We start from the raw sequence: 15,913 nt of genomic DNA on the forward strand, positions 1-15,913 counted from the left end.
GGCATAATAAAATCTTTTAAGAAAACATTCTGCATCCCACCTTGGAGAGTGGTGTCTGGGGTCTTAAATGCTAGCAAGCGGCCATCTAAGATGCATCAATTGGTCTCAACTCACCTGGATCAAAACAGAATGAAGAACACCAAGGACACAAGGCGATTAGGAGCCCAAGAGACAGAAAGGGCCACATGAACCAGAGACTACATCATCCTGAGACCAGAAGAACTAGATGCTGCTCGACTACAAACGATGGCTGCCCTGACAGGGAACACAGAGAGAACCCCTGAGGGAGCGGGAGAGCAGTGGGATGCAGACCCCAAATTCTCATAAGACCAGACTTAATGGTCTGACTGAGACTAGAGAGACCCTGGTGGTCATGGCCCCGAGACCTTCTGTTGCCCCAGGACAGGAACCATTCCTGAAGCCAGCTCTTCAGACATGGATTGGACTGGACAATGGTTTGGTGAGGGATGCTTGTGAGGAGTGAGCTTCTTGAATCAGGTGGACACCTGAGACTATGTTGGCATCTCTTGCCTGGATGGGAGATGAGAGGGTGGAGGGGGTTAGAGGCTGGCAAAATGGACACGAAAACAGAGAGTGGAGGGAGAGAGCGGGCTGTCTCATTAGGGGCAGAGTAATTGGGAGTGTATAGCAAGGTGTATATGGGTTTTTGTGTGAGAGACTGACTTGATTTGTAAACTTTCACTTAAAGCACAAAAAAATTATTTAAAAAAAACAGAAACTTTCTTTGATGGTTACGAGGGTGGAGATGGAGGGAGAAAGAAGGAAATTCATTAACTAAATAATAGACAAAAATTATCTTAGGTGAAGGGAAGCACCACACACAATACAGGGGAAGTCAGCACAACTGGACTAAATCAAAAGCTAAGAAGTTTCCTGAACAAAACCAAACACTTTGAGGGACTGAGCAGCAGGGGAGGGGGATCTGGGGACCATGCTTTCATGGGGCATCTAGGTCAATTGACATAACAAAGTTTATTAAGAAAATATTCTGCATCTCCCTTTGGTGAGTGGCATTGGGGTCTTAAAAGCTTGCGAGCGGCCATGTAAGATGCATCAATTGGTCCCAACTCACCTGGAGCAAAGGAGAATGAAGAACACCAAAGACACAAGGAAAATATCAGCCCAAGAGACAGAAAAGGCCACATAAACTAGAGGCTCCATCAGCATCAGACCAGAAGAACTAGATGGTGCCCGGCTACCACCCATGATCGCCCTGACAGGGAACACAACAGAGAATCCCTGACAGAACAGGAGAAAAGTGGAGTGCGGAACTCAAATTCACATAAAAAGACCAGACTTAATGGTCTGACTGAGACTAGAGGAACCTCAGAAGACATGGCCCCCAGTATCTCTGTTAACCCAGAACTAAAACCATTCCCGAAGCCAACTCTTCAAAGATTAAGGGCTATAAAGTATAAAATAATACTCATGATGAGTGTGCTTCTTAGTTCAAGTAGTTACAAAAGACTAAACAGGCAGCTTCTAGTCCAGAAGTGGGATGAGAAGACAGAAAGGGATAGGATCTGGCTGAATGGACACGGGAAACCCAGGGTGGAAAGGGGGAGTGTGCTGTCACATTACAGGGATAGCAACGAGGGTCACATAACAATTTGTGTATAAATTTTCGTATGAGAAATTAACTTGAGCTGTAAACTTTCACCTAAGGCACAATTAAAAAAAAAAAAAAAGACACTGTGAAGGAAAAGAAAAGAAACTACAAAGGGGGAGAAAATACTGTCAATACATTGATATGACACAGAATTTGTATCCAGAATATCTTAAGAATTCCTACAAATCAATAATAAAAAGATAACCAAATTTTTTACATGGGCAGAAATCTTGAAGAGGCATTTTACAAAAAGAAATACACTAACTTCCATTAGCATATGAAAAAGTGCTCAACATTATTAGCTATCAGGGAAATCCAAAATAAACCACAAGATAAAATTTCACACCCACCAGAATGGTTAAAATTAAAAAGATGGATTACCCCAATGTCGGCATCAATGTAGGGCAAAGAGAACTCTCTTGCTTTGATGGTGGAAGTGTAAGATGGAAAAAACACTTTGAGAAACTATGTGGCAGTTTCTTGTAAAATTAAGCATACATGTGCCTATAAGCCAGCAATTCTATTCCCAGGTGTTTACCCAAGAGAAATGAAAACACATGCTTACAAAAAGACCTGCATAGGCATGTGTATAGCAGCCTCATTCATTAGAGTCAAAAAGTGGAAACAATCCAAATGCCCATAAACAGAAGAAAAATAAACTGTGATATATTCAGCCATCCATCTCCATGGATGAATATCAAAATTATATGTTAAGGAAAAGCAGCCAGGTAAAAAAGAACACATATTCTAAGAAAATGGAAGAAAAAACTAAAACAGAATCAGTGCTCTATCTTCTTTGGGATGGTGGTTAAATGAGTAATGTTGTCACACCTCATCAGAATACATTTCATCACATTTAGTTACACTGCAAATAAAAATAAGGAAAATAAGAAGTAACTTTTCTAAAATGAATTTGTGAACTTAACATTCCATTATTTTTCCTTCCTTATTTCTATTCTTAGAATTGTCACCTGTATATTTTGTGTGTGTGCATATATGTTAATGTGTGTGTGCTTGCGTGTGTTCAATAAATATGTATTACCTATTATGCGCCAAAAAGAGCCCTGGGGGCGCAGTAGTTAAAGCACTCAGCTGCTAATTGAAAGTTCGTTGGTTCTAACCCATCAGCTACAGGCAGTTCTACCCTATCCTACAGGGCCCCTATGAGTTGGAATCAACTCAAAGCAGTGGGTTTGTTTTTTTTGGTCTCGGTACGTCCATGCATTTTTTAAATCCTTGGAAGGATATACATGAAATTAGCAACATTCGTGAACTATTGTAGAGACTAGGAATTAGGCAGATGGAGGAAGGTATGCGTAAGAGCCTTTATACACTGTTTCTCTCTTTTTTCTTTTGAAGTATGCACACATAAAACCAAAAACCAAACCTGTTGCTGTCAATTCCCACTCATCGCAACCCTACAGGACAGAGTAGAACTGCCCCACAGAGTTTCCAAGGAGCACCTAGTGGATTTTAACTTCCGACCTTTTGGTTAGCAACCATAGCACTCTTAGCCACAACCATTATGCCATGTGTACATAGTAAGGGGAAAAAAAAAAAAAAAGCCTCCAGAATCCACAGGATTTGCTACTTGTTTCATAGGAGGGGCAGAGGAGATGAAGGGGTCAAGACAATTCCCAGGTTTCTGACTTGACAACAAAAAGGTGAAAGGGTGTTAAAGGGAGGGGATGGTAGCTCAGTTATGGACATGCTACACTGGAGGTACCTGTGAGGACGTGCCTGTGAGGACCTGCAGATAGACATGTTCAACAGTCCACTAGGAAAAAAATGGAAAATGTGGGAGGCAGGTCAGAGAATACAGATGTAACAGAAGCTTTGCCGAAGAAAATAAGGGAAACCATATATACGAGCCTAACTTATCCAGGAATTACTTATTCTACAAGCCCCATTAACTGGGATGAAACCAGACCCAGAGAATAAACTAAAAAGGCAACTAAGTCTAAGAGGCAGCACACAGCCACATACTAGAAGTCAGTCATCCTTCTCTCACAGACATCAGGCCTCATTAACAGCTTACTTACTACATTTAGACAGGTATAATGTTTTATTTCCTGATTTCCCAGGTGCACAACAGATTAAAAACATCAAAAAAGGGTGTGGCTGTAGTTACAAGAGGCAATCATTTGGCAGAAGCATGAGGCAGCAAAACAAAAACATCTAAGGCCTCAAAAAGCATGGCATTCTGCAAATATTTGTCATAGAAGCCAAAAGTCACACATTTCCATCATGTAAGACTTGACCAAATCAGTCCCTTCTTCAAAAAGTTCTTCATGGTTCCTGCACTCTCATCCTGACATGATTAATCTCCTTTTCTCAATTTTCCAATTTCAAATACTTTGTTTATGCCTTCCAGAAAGCACCAACTACATACTGCCATGTTTTACAATTATTTTTATATCAGTCTCTTTCCTCCTATTTAGATATACATCTCTTGATTAAAGGAGTATCTTCCACCTTTGTCTCCATCCAGAGCTGAGCATAACTTCCTCCCACAGTATAGGATGCAAATATGCATTCAATAAAAATTTACTCCCTCCTTGCCTTTTCTAAAGTGATGTGAATAGACTTTGCCACAAAAAGTGTCTCCGTGCCCAAGTTATAATTGGCTGAGCATTTGGCCTGGCCTATTCTAACAATCAATGAGCTGAAAGGAGTGGGGAATGACTGCTCATGGGTCCGGAGTTTCTTTTACAGGGGATGGAAATGTTCTAAAATCAGACTGTGGTGATAGTTACACAAACCTACGAATACACTGAAAAACACTCTAGTTTTACACTTTAAATGGGTGAACTGTGCATTACATTAAGTACACTTCAATGAAGCTGTTGTTAAAAATGAGATATCTGCTTGGCAAGACTGGTAATCTCCCCACAGTGATACAGGTAGCTAGTAAGAGAAGAATAAAAACCCAAGCAATCTTGATGCTAATGCTATGTGCTTAATCGCGATGCTCATCTGCTTCTCTTAGAAAAGGATTTCATTGAACATGTGATATCGAACATCACATCAAATGCCTTAAACATGTTCCTCATTAAGTCTTAAATGCCAGTGATCTTCCAAATCCCAACTAGGACTTCAAAGCCTTGACCTAATTATGTTATAGACCATAAGGGTGTAGGAAGAAAAGTCAAATGCTGAGAGAAAGCAAAAAGAGAATGGTGGAGTGCTCAGAACTGTTTGTAAAGCTTGCCATTTTTACTGTAAGATCACATGAAACATTGCCATTGCTTGACTACAACTGATCACCAAAGTTGGGTGCTTTTGTTTTTGTTTAGGTGCCATCAAGTCAGTTCCAACTCATAGTGACCCCACGCACAACAGAATGAAACACTACCCAGTCCCGCACCATCCTGACAATCACTGTTATGCTTGAGCCCACTGTTGCAGCCACTGTGTCAGTCCATCTCGTTGACGGTCTTCATCTTTTTCACTGACCCTCTACTTTACCAAGCGTGATGTCCTTCTCCAGGGACTGGTCCCTCCTAATAACATGTCCAAAGTATGAGACCCAGTCTCCCATCCTTGCTTCTAAGGAGCATCCTGGCTGTACTTCTTCCGAGAAGATTAATTTGTTCTTCTGGCAGTCCATGGTGTATTCAAGATTCATCGCCAACACCATAATGCAAAGGCATGAATTCCTCTTCGGTCTTCCTTATTCATCATCCAGCTTTCGCGTGCGTATGAGGTGGCTTGGGTCAGGGGCACCTTAGTCCTCAAAGCGACATCTTTGCTTTTTAACACTTTAAGGAGGTTCTTTGCAGCAGATTTACCCAATGCAATACATCCTTTGATTTCATGACTACTGCTTCCACGGGCATTGATTATGGACCCAAGTAAAATGAAATCCTCGACAATTTCAATCTTCTCCATTTATCATGATGTTGCTTATTGGTCCAGCTGTGAGGATTTTTGTTTTCTTTATGTTGAGGTGTAATCCATACTGAAGGCTGTAGTTTTTGCTCTTCATTAGTAAGTGCTTCAAGTCCTTTTCCCTTTCAGCAAGCAAGGTTGTGTCATCTGCATATCACAGGCTTCCTTCAAACATTTGATGCTTCCTGCATCATTCAATATTTTGCCCATGGAATCCTTCAATATTTCAACTAAAGTCTTGAATTTTTTCTTCAGTTCTTTCAGCCTAAGAAATACTGAGTGTGTTCTCCCCTTTTGGTTTTCTAATTCCAGGCCTTTGCACATTTCATTATAATATTTCGTCTTCTGAAGCCACCCTTGGAAATCTGTTCAGCTCTTTTATGTCATCATTTCTTCCATTCGCTTTAGCTACTCGACATTCAAGAGCAAGTTTCAGAGTCTCTTCTGACATCCATTTTGGCCTTTTCTTTCATTCCTGTCTTTTTAACAACCTTTTGTTTCCTTCAAATATAATGTCCTTGATGTCATCCCACAACTCATCCGGTCTTCCAGCATTCGTGTTCAATGTGTCAAATCTATCCTTGAGATGGTCTCTAAATTCAGGTGAGATATACTCAAGGTCGTACTTTGGCTCTCATGGACTGGTTTTAATTTTCTTCAGCTTCAACTTAAATTTGCATATGAGCAATTGATGCTCTGTTCCGCAGTTGTACCCTGGCCTTGTTCTGCTGATGACATTGAGCTTCTCCGTTGTTTCTTCCACAAATGTAGTCGATTTGATTCCTGTGTATTCCATCTGGTGAGGTCCATGTGTACAGTCACCGTTTATCCTGTTGAAAAAAGGTATTTGCAATGAAGAAGTCGTTGGTCTTGCAAAATTCTATCACGCAATCTCCAGCATCATTTCTATCACCAAGGCCATATTTTCCAACTACTGCTCCTTCTTCATTTCCAACTTTCATATTCCAATCACTAGTAATTATCCATGCATCTTGACTGCACGTTTGACCAATTTCAGATTGCAGATGTTGGTAAAAATCTTCAATTTCTTCATCTTTGGCCTAATAGTTGGTGCGTAAATCTGAATAGTCACATTAACTGGTCTTTCCTGTAAACATGAGTATTACCCTATCACCAATAGCACCGTACTTCAGGATAGATCTTGAAATGTTCTTTTTGACAACGAATGCAACAACATTCCTCTTCAATTTGTCTTTCTGAACATAGTAGACCATATGACTGCCTGATTCAATATGGCCAATACCAGTCCATTTCAGTTCACTACCACCCAGGATATATAGATCTTTATAAGTTCCATTCCATTTTTGACGACTTCCAATTTTTCTAGATTCATACTTCACACACTCCACATTTCAATTATTAATGGATGTTTGCAGCTGTTTCTATTCATTTTGAGTCATGCCAAATCAACATATGAAGGTCCCAAAAGCTTGACTCCATCCACGTCATTAAGGTCGACTCCACTTTGAGGGGAACCCAAGTGGCGCAGTGATTAAGAGCTCTGCTGCTAACCAGTTAGAATCTACCAGCTGTTCCTTAGAAACCCTATGGTGCCGTTCTACTGTGTCCTATAGGGTCACTATGAGCCAGAATCGACTCGATGGCAATAGGTTTGGTTTGGTTTGGTTCTACTTTGAGGAAGCAGCTCTTCCCTAGTCGTATTTTGAGTGCCTTCCATCCTGAGGAGCTCATCTTCCAGCACCGTGGCAGACAATGCTCCACTGCCATTCACAGGGCTTTCACCAGCCAATTTTTTTTTTTTTCACAAGTACATCGCCAGGTCCTTCTTCCTAGTCTGTATTATTTTGGAAGCTCTGCTGAAACCTGTCCACCATGGGTGACCCCGCTGGTATTTGAGGTACCAGTGGCATAGCTCCCAGCATCACAGCAACACATAACCCACCACAGTATGACACACTGGTAGACGGGTGGTGGTATGAAACTTACAGGTGAGCTGATGCTAACAGCAGACTTTCTGGGCCAGCTCACCTAAGCCAGGGTTTCTCAACCTCAGCGCTACTGGCACTCTGGGCTGGATATTCACTGTTTCAGAGGGCTGCTCTGTACACTGCAGGCTGATTAGCAGCATCCCTGGTCTCTATCCATTGGATGCCAGTGCACTTCCTCCCATGGGATTATGAAACCAAAATTGTCTCCAGATGTTGCCCAATGTCCTAGAGAGAAAGGAGGCACAAAGTCACCCTGGTTGGGAACCACTGATCTAGACTAGTAGAGATGACAGTAGGGCCAGCTGTTTGACCATAACTAGTGTATACGATAACGGGGAAGATAAAAAGCCTTTTAAACCAATCCCCTCCTAAGCCTACTCAGAAAAAACCTCATTTCTTAAATACATGAAGTTGGGGCCAGTATGTTGGGACTGAATAGTTGTCTCTATATCTAGCCCATGCAGCCTGGATTTCTGTACTGTTTAACAGGCAGGCCTCTAGCGTTCTGGCAGAATATAGGCCACAGACAGGTACTACTGAAGTACTGAAGTCAAGAAAGAGATCTAAAGAGCACTAGAAATGAGATTTGATCCCTTTGACTGATCTGAAGGAAGATCAGTTATACAATTAGAAGAAAAACTGAGTGTCCCTCATCTCTGGAGGAAATGAAACAGCCAGGTCCCGGTTGCCACCTCTTCCAGGGAAGAAGAGAAAACTAGGTGACAGCAGGACTAAAAATGCAATGACAGATGGGGGCAGAGGAAGGCGCAGAGTAGAAGGTAAAGCTGACCCTACACAAAATTCATTTGCCCCGACTCTCAAATTTCCTTTCCTGCCTTTATATATGCTTCTGTCCCTCTCCTATATTCTGTTTGCAATTCAAGAGCTTCCGGTACCCTCCTGTTGACCCCTGGTTGTGCACAGCCCAGCTCCGTAGCCTCTCCATTCTGAGAACCCCTCAAAGTGCCAAAGACTCCAAATCTTATTCCTCCCTAAAAGTTCCCACCTCCCTCAAACCATTTCAGCTTGGGGGGCGGCGGAGGGGGGCAAATAATTCAAGTTACTGACTCTAAAGATATGTGCTACAAGTAACCATCCTCAATAAGCATATAAAAAAATATTTACCCTCACTCTTAATTCAAGAAATACAAACTTAAAAGATATAAATTTCACATAAAAAATTTGCAAGAAATTTAAAGTTTAATAAAGTCCAACGTTGATGAAGATGTAACAGGGATACTCATGAACTGCTGGTTGGTGTAAATTCATACAATCCAAATATCACTCCACAGGAGTAAAATTATGCCACATCCATGCAACGGAAGACTCCAATCATTTTCTCAACTATACTGACCTGTGGCATATGTGCTAATACGAAAAGATTTCCGTAACATCAGCTAGGGAAAAGGTAAACTGCAGTCAAAAAAAGTAAACAGCAGTACAATACTATTTGTATAATTTGTTTGAAAAATAAACACATATATACATGGAGCTATTTGCATTAGTAAACGATGAAAACTGTTAACGGTTAACTTTTGGGGGAAGAGGAAAAGCAACTTATTTTTACTTTTCTGCACCGTTTTTTTTTTTTACATACACATTTCTAACTTTTACCTTAAAGTATAAAATTCTTTAGAGTATGTCATTCTCCCGCCCTTAACCACCACTCTTGCCACCAACTCTCCACCCTCAACTGCTCCAACATCTGAAGACTACTATGACTGAAACTGCCTGATGGAACTTCGGATAGTAAGGGATATATTATTGTCGGATATGGGGCTGTCCTTTAAAATCTCTTCCCTAGCCTCTGAGATGAAAGAAGAGAAAAAGAATCCCTCCACTACTCAGGGAATCACGAACTCTCTCTTCCTTTCAGGCCCCTAACCATTCTCTCCTACAGAGAGAACGATCCCGGTTATAACACCTCCTTTTTGCCCTATCAGTTTTATATCTAGACATTGGAAACCCTGGTGGCGTAGTGGTTAAGTGCTACGGCTGTTAATCAAGAGGTCGGCAGTTCGAATCCGCCAGGCGCTCCTTGGAAACTCTACAAGGCAGTTCTACTCTGTCTAGACGTAGGCTGTCATGGCTAATCTTACTCTCCCACGTAGAGACGAGCAACGTCAACTGTCACTGAAGACAGAGGAAGGCCTGCCCCTGTCAGAACCAATTAACAGCAGGGATGCTACTGTCTGCTTTTCCCCAGCTCTCAGCACCTATGGTGGGTGGCCAGCCACTAGACTCCAAACTTCTACAGAGCGGGTGTTCGCCCCGTTTATTGCATTATCCCTCATACTGTATGTACACAGAAGCTTAACACTTGTTCATGTTAAATGAATCAGGTCAGAGTATTTTCTGTCAAAGAGAGAGAGAGGCAGGTAGGGGAGTACTTCTAAGTCATGGCCCTTTAAATATGCCTCAAAATAACTTCCTGATTTATTCAGTCTTTCTTCCACTCCCCCTGGCTGACTTTTAAGTTTTCACACAGCTAAAGCAAGTATTTCTAATTACTGCTTACTATTAATGCCTAAGAGTTGTGGTGGCACAGTGGTTAAAGCCCTCGGCTGTCAACCAAAAGGTCGGCGGTTGCAAGCCCAACAACTGCTCCGCAGGAGAAAGATGTGGCATTCTGTAAAGATTTATAGCCTTGGAAACCCTATGGGGCAGTTCCACTCAGTCCTATAGGGTCGCTTTGAGTTGGAATCAACTCAACGGCAGTGGATTTGGTATTAGTGTCTAATCATTAGTGCACAATAACTACTATGGATATTTTTAAACTTCTCAGGTTAAGGGCCTAAGAGTCACTTTACAACTAATTTTACTCATCTGAGCTTAATCTTCATGATCGTCTCCCTGTGCACCATCGCCCCCTATGAATTAAAAACTTAAGAGTCTCAACTGAGCAAACTTATTCATAATTCTGAACTAATTAGCAAAAAAGGGGAGGAGAGCAGAGATGGGTTTTAATCAGTAGGTTCCTAATAGAATAACAGGAAGAAAGGACTGACCTCTCCACTTCAGGGAATCAGAACGTTGAACCTTTTGGCAGCTTCTTAAATACCATATTTTTTTGCAAATAACGCACATGCTAGGCCCAAACTGTTTTACTTAATTTCATCATTCCCACGCACTATATGTGTGGGCATGCTATTCATGTGGGCGCGTTATTTGCGAAAAATGTGGTTAAGCTTAAACAGTACATACATTCTCAGAGAAGCTACTGGTTTTTTTTTTAAACTAGGTATTTTTGGAATTTTTAACGTTTCCAAGCAGGAATACTCAAGACAAATAAAATTTTCTCCAAATACCTACTGTAACTGGAAATGACAGATGACACGTGTAGCAAACCATGTTTAAAAGTAAACACACACATTATATCCTCACACACACACACACACACAGGTCTCATAACAAAACAAAGCTCAGTACTAACTTTCCCAAAGTTCTCTGGCTTACAAGTTTCACAAAGAATAAACAAATGCCACGTCAAGTAATATTACACCATTAAAGACCAAGCAGCTCCAGAAACAGACACCCAAGAGGTTATCTCCCGAGACACATTAGTGGGCCGATTCTGGATAGAAACAATGAAAAACAGACTCTGAAACATATGGGTAACCTTGAAACTTTATTTCTTGGTTGAATGAATGGAAAAATAGAGGGGAGGGGGCGGACAATAATATACTGCCTCAAAATTATCTTAAATACTGCTTAAGCCTTAAATAAAATAATACAGACCCTGCAGATATTTCTAAGCTTCTGGGAGATCGAACACACCCCAATTTCACATTAATGTAACTATGACCTTGGATAGATCAATTAAATTTCCATCAACTGATTTTCCTAATGTGTAAAGTAAGTGAGTTGGAGATTACCCCTAAAATTCCATCCAGTTCTCTAACACTAACAAATGAAACACAAATTTATTCTTTTCTAACAGAAGAGATACGCAGTGCTTGTCCTCCAAGAGCCCAAACCAGAGTGAGCTCGTCTGTTAGTCTCAGGCAGATGTCAAAAAAAGGAGCGATGAGGAAGTCAAAACCCAGTCTCTAAATTCCCCAAGAATGATAAACAGAAAGAACACAATCTCCCAGAATATTCCTTTCCTCACAAAGTTTTAGGTATATTCTGCTATTTCACTCTTCAGCAAGGAAAAAGCTACCAATCCAGGGTATCACTGCATTTTAGTTTTCACAAATCATTCATAAAACCTAGCCCTCAAAATGTTACTTTTTGTGACATTAAACAAAGCTGTGTAACAATTTTTAAATAAACTTAAAAATTAAAACCACTTTTATCCAACAGTCAACTCAAAATTACATGTCAAATAAGCTTAATACAATACATCTCATGACAACAGGAATTACAACCAGCAAGCAGCTCCTCTAATTCTTGGAGAAATCGAGGGGTGGGGGGACAAGGCTAAAGGGGAATGCAGGCCACAAAGAGTAACAGACACCTGCTACTCAGACACGGTTAACCTAGGGACAATCACAACAACAAAAGCGGGGGTGGAACATTTCCAAAGGCCAAGACAAACACTACCTTCTCGCTTTAATGCTCACACCTCCAAGTTAAACTCAGCTGAGAAGAGGATACCTTTTTAAAATCATCAGAATAAGACAGAAAATAATAGTACTTCCAGCAATAAAAGAATGTCTGAAATGCACCTTTTCTGTACATACTGTCAACTTGTGTTACGTAAACGTTTCATTTCAGGAATAACGTTCTGACTTAAGGTGTGATTTTACAGTTCGGTTTCTGAGAATAGATCTATCTTAACATAACAAGTCCCATTCTATAACTGTTGCCTACATTTTCACCACTATGAATGCGAATTTTAATTAGATTTTCTGATATCTCTGTGTGATATAAGATGAACAGTTGCACATACTGGCCCATAAATACCATTTCACTGGTACTAAAAATGCTAACCATCTCTGGCATATGAAGTGTCCTTTCAAGCCCTATTTTGCTTAATACCATATTTGTGTTTTTAATTATTTTCCTTCATTATTATTCAGTCAAAAATATACAAAATGCTCTCCTGAAGCTATATTTAAGTGTATTAACTGATAACACCAATTATACTGCAGTTCAAATCTTAGGCAACTATGACTTGCTCACAGCTTGCCTCCTGCATATAAACACACATGAATTTTTTACAAAATCAGAGAGATCCCCACGTCCCTCCAGACCGCAGACCAATCTTGGCAGTTAAGGCTATGTCCAAAGTTTCTGAAACTACTTAACAAACAGTAAGGACGTGCAGGCTACAAGTGCCCAGCCATCATTTCATAAAAAAGTATGAGAAGAATGTTCACACAAAAGGTGTTCTTCAAAGTGAAATCTGGGGTTAACCCTTCGCTGGGTTCCTGGGAAGCTTAAAGCGTGAGTTGGGTGGCAAGAGAGGCTGGTGCTCCTTCCAATCCTTCCCTGAGCTCACGCTGTCGGAGAACGAACGCTGTGGAATGCGCTTCTGAAAACAGCCAGGTGCACATCTTGGGGTTCACCGTCATCCCCTAACAGACTATCAAGGGGCTTTAACATAGGTACCAAACAACACACACACACACACACACACACACACACTTTTCTCCCGGCCCTAACAGACTATCAAGGGGCTTTAAAGTAGGAACCAAACAACACACACACACACACACACACACTCACATTCATCCCCTAACAAACTATCGAAAGGCTTTAACGTAGGTACCAAACAACACACACACACACACTTTTCTCCTGGCCCTAACAGACTATCAAGGGGCTTTAACGTAGGTACCAAACAACACACACGCACACACACTTTTCTCCTGGCCCTAACAGACTATCAAGGGGCTTTAAGGTAGGTACCCAACAACACACACACACTTAATACTTCTCCTGACCAAAATACTTGTCAAGTGTCAGTAAGAAAACCAAGTGCACAAACCTTAACTACAACTGCACACCCACTTGCGCTGTCCTAAAGAGAGAACAGACCCACTAGGTTCCCGGGAGAGGCGGGGGGACCCCTCCAGGCCGGGACTGGGCTCTAACTCAGCCAGGCCCTCGGTCCCTATCCCGCTGGCTTCCCGGGGCGCCCACTTTGCTCCAGTGACCCGCCAGAAATCCTACGAACCTGTCAGTCTCCAAAACCGTCTCCCCTACCCGGGCAGGGGGCACCAGGGGCGGGAGGACTCCACAGGGAGGATTCTACAGGAGCACCGCGCCTCCCGCTCCCCGCCCGGGAAAGTAGGACCTGCCAGCAGGAGTGCTACACGGAGGGGGACCCCACAGGAGTACCCCACCCCCTGCTCCTCGCCAGGGAAAGGAAGGATCCCTCAGGAGCACCCTGCTTCCCGGGGAAACCAGCCAGCAGGGGTGCTCCACAGAGGGGGACCCCACATGGGCACCGCACCTCCTGCTCCTCGCCAGGGAAGGGGAGACCAACGGGCGGGAGGCCTCTACGGAGAGGACCGCTCAGAAGCACCCCAACACCCGCTCCTTGCCCGGGAAGAGGACACCCGCTGGAGGGAGGCTGAACAGAGAGGACCCCACAGGACCACCCCACCCACTGCTCCTCGTCAGGCAAGAGGAGACCAGCCAGCACGAGTGCTCCACGGAGGGGGACCCCACAGGAGCACCCCGTCCCCTGCTACTAGACAGGGAAAGGGAGAACCCCTCAGGAGCACCCCGCTTCCCAGGGAAACCTGCCAGCAGGAGTGCTCCACGGAGGGGGACTCCACAGGAGCACCCCGTCCCCTGCTACTAGACAGGGAAAGGGAGGACCCCTCAGGAGCACCCCGCTTCCCAGGGAAACCAGCCAGCAGGAATGCTCCACGGAGGGGGACTCCACAGGAGCACCCCGTCCCCTGCTACTAGACAGGGAAAGGGAGAACCCCTCAGGAGCACCCCGCTTCCCAGGGAAACCAGCCAGCAGGAGTGCTCCACGGAGGGGGACCCCACAGGAGCACCCCGTCCCCTGCTGGTAGACAGGGAAAGGGAGAACCCCTCAGGAGCACCCCGCTTCCCAGGGAAACCAGCCAGCAGGAGTGCTCCACGGAGGGGGACCCCACAGGAGCACCCCGTCCCCTGCTGGTAGACAGGGAAAGGGAGAACCCCTCAGGAGCACCCCGCTTCCCAGGGAGACCAGCCAGCAGGAGTGCTCCACGGAGGGGGACCCCACAGGAGCACCCCGTCCCCTGCTGGTAGACAGGGAAAGGGAGAACCCCTCAGGAGCACCCCGCTTCCCAGGGAGACTAGCCAGCAAGAGTGCTCCACGGAGGGGGACCCCACAGGAGCACCCCGTCCCCTGCTGGTAGACAGGGAAAGGGAGAACCTCTCAGGAGCACCCCGCTTCCCAGGAAGACCAGCCAGCAGGAGTGCTCCACGGAGGGGGACCCCACAGGAGCACCCCGTCCCCTGCTACTAGACAGGGAAAGGGAGGACCCCTCAGGAGCACCCCGCTTCCCAGGGAGACCAGCCAGCAGGAGTGCTCCACGGAGGGGGACCCCACAGGAGCACCCTGCTTACTGCCGCTCGCCGAGGAAGGGGAGACGAGCTGGAGAGAGGACCCCACAGGGAGGACCCCTCAGGGGCAGCCCGCCGCCCGCTCCTCCCCGGGAGGGGAGACCCGCCGGAGGGAGGTTAAACAGGGAGGATCCCACGGGGCATGGCGCTCCGGCGGGGGGAACGAGCCGCGGCCAGAGACTCGCGGGGACCCCCAGGAGCCCCCCCCGCGGGGCAGGGCCGGGGTCGGCGGCGCGGGGGAGGGGCGGCCGGCTGCTCCCAGGAGGACCCCGCCCGCGCGCAAGGTCGCCCGCCGCCGCCGCGGGGTCCAAGCCGGCCGGGCGCCAGTTTCCTCGGCGGGGCCGCGGGGAGCCCTCCCCGCCCCCCCGGGCCCCGCCGGGCCGCGGGCTGCAGCCCGACCCCGGCCCCGACCCGGCGGCGAGCCTCGCTGGCGGCGGGCGGCGCCTCAGCCCCGCCAGGCAGAGCCGCGGCGGCCGCTAAAAATGGAGCGCGGCGGCCGCAGGGCACGGCCACTTCCTTTCCGTTAGCCGGGTCGCTCCTACCTCCGGGCGCCCGGCTCCCTGCTCCTCTCGCGCCGCTGCTCGCCCAGGCCCGCCGCCGCCGCCGCATCCACTCGCCTCCTCCCCCCCTGCCGCAGCCAGCCCGGCCGTTCCTCCTCCTCTCCGCTTCAAAATGGCGCCAAGCGCTTCTCGGCGGCTGCTCCAATCGAACCGCCGCGGACGGCACCGGGGGCAGGCGGGGCGCGGCGTGGGGGCGCAGCGCCCCCTACCGGCCGCCCTGCCGCGCGCACCCGCCCTCCCGCCTGCTCGCCGCCCCGCCCCGTGCCTGCCCTCCCGCTCACCGCCCCGCCCCGCCCCCCCGCTCTCAGCCCCGCCCGTGCTGCCTCCGCCCGCCAGCTCGCCGCCCC

The 15,913-nt window shown here is 45.8% G+C and overlaps 1 protein-coding gene across 1 annotated transcript in view; it reads right to left on the reverse strand.

The window, feature by feature from the left end:
• The window catches only part of PDS5B (PDS5 cohesin associated factor B), a 205,264-nt gene extending 189,591 nt beyond the window's left edge, over positions 1-15,673 (reverse strand). The window contains exon 1 of the mRNA XM_064269926.1: positions 15,549-15,673. The gene's annotated coding sequence lies outside the window, so the exon portion shown is untranslated. The remainder of the gene's footprint in view (positions 1-15,548) is intronic.
• Between the last annotated feature and the right edge of the window lie 240 nt (positions 15,674-15,913).

The sequence above is a fragment of the Loxodonta africana genome, chromosome 17 (assembly GCF_030014295.1).
Source record: "Loxodonta africana isolate mLoxAfr1 chromosome 17, mLoxAfr1.hap2, whole genome shotgun sequence".
NCBI classification, from domain to species: domain Eukaryota; kingdom Metazoa; phylum Chordata; class Mammalia; order Proboscidea; family Elephantidae; genus Loxodonta; species Loxodonta africana.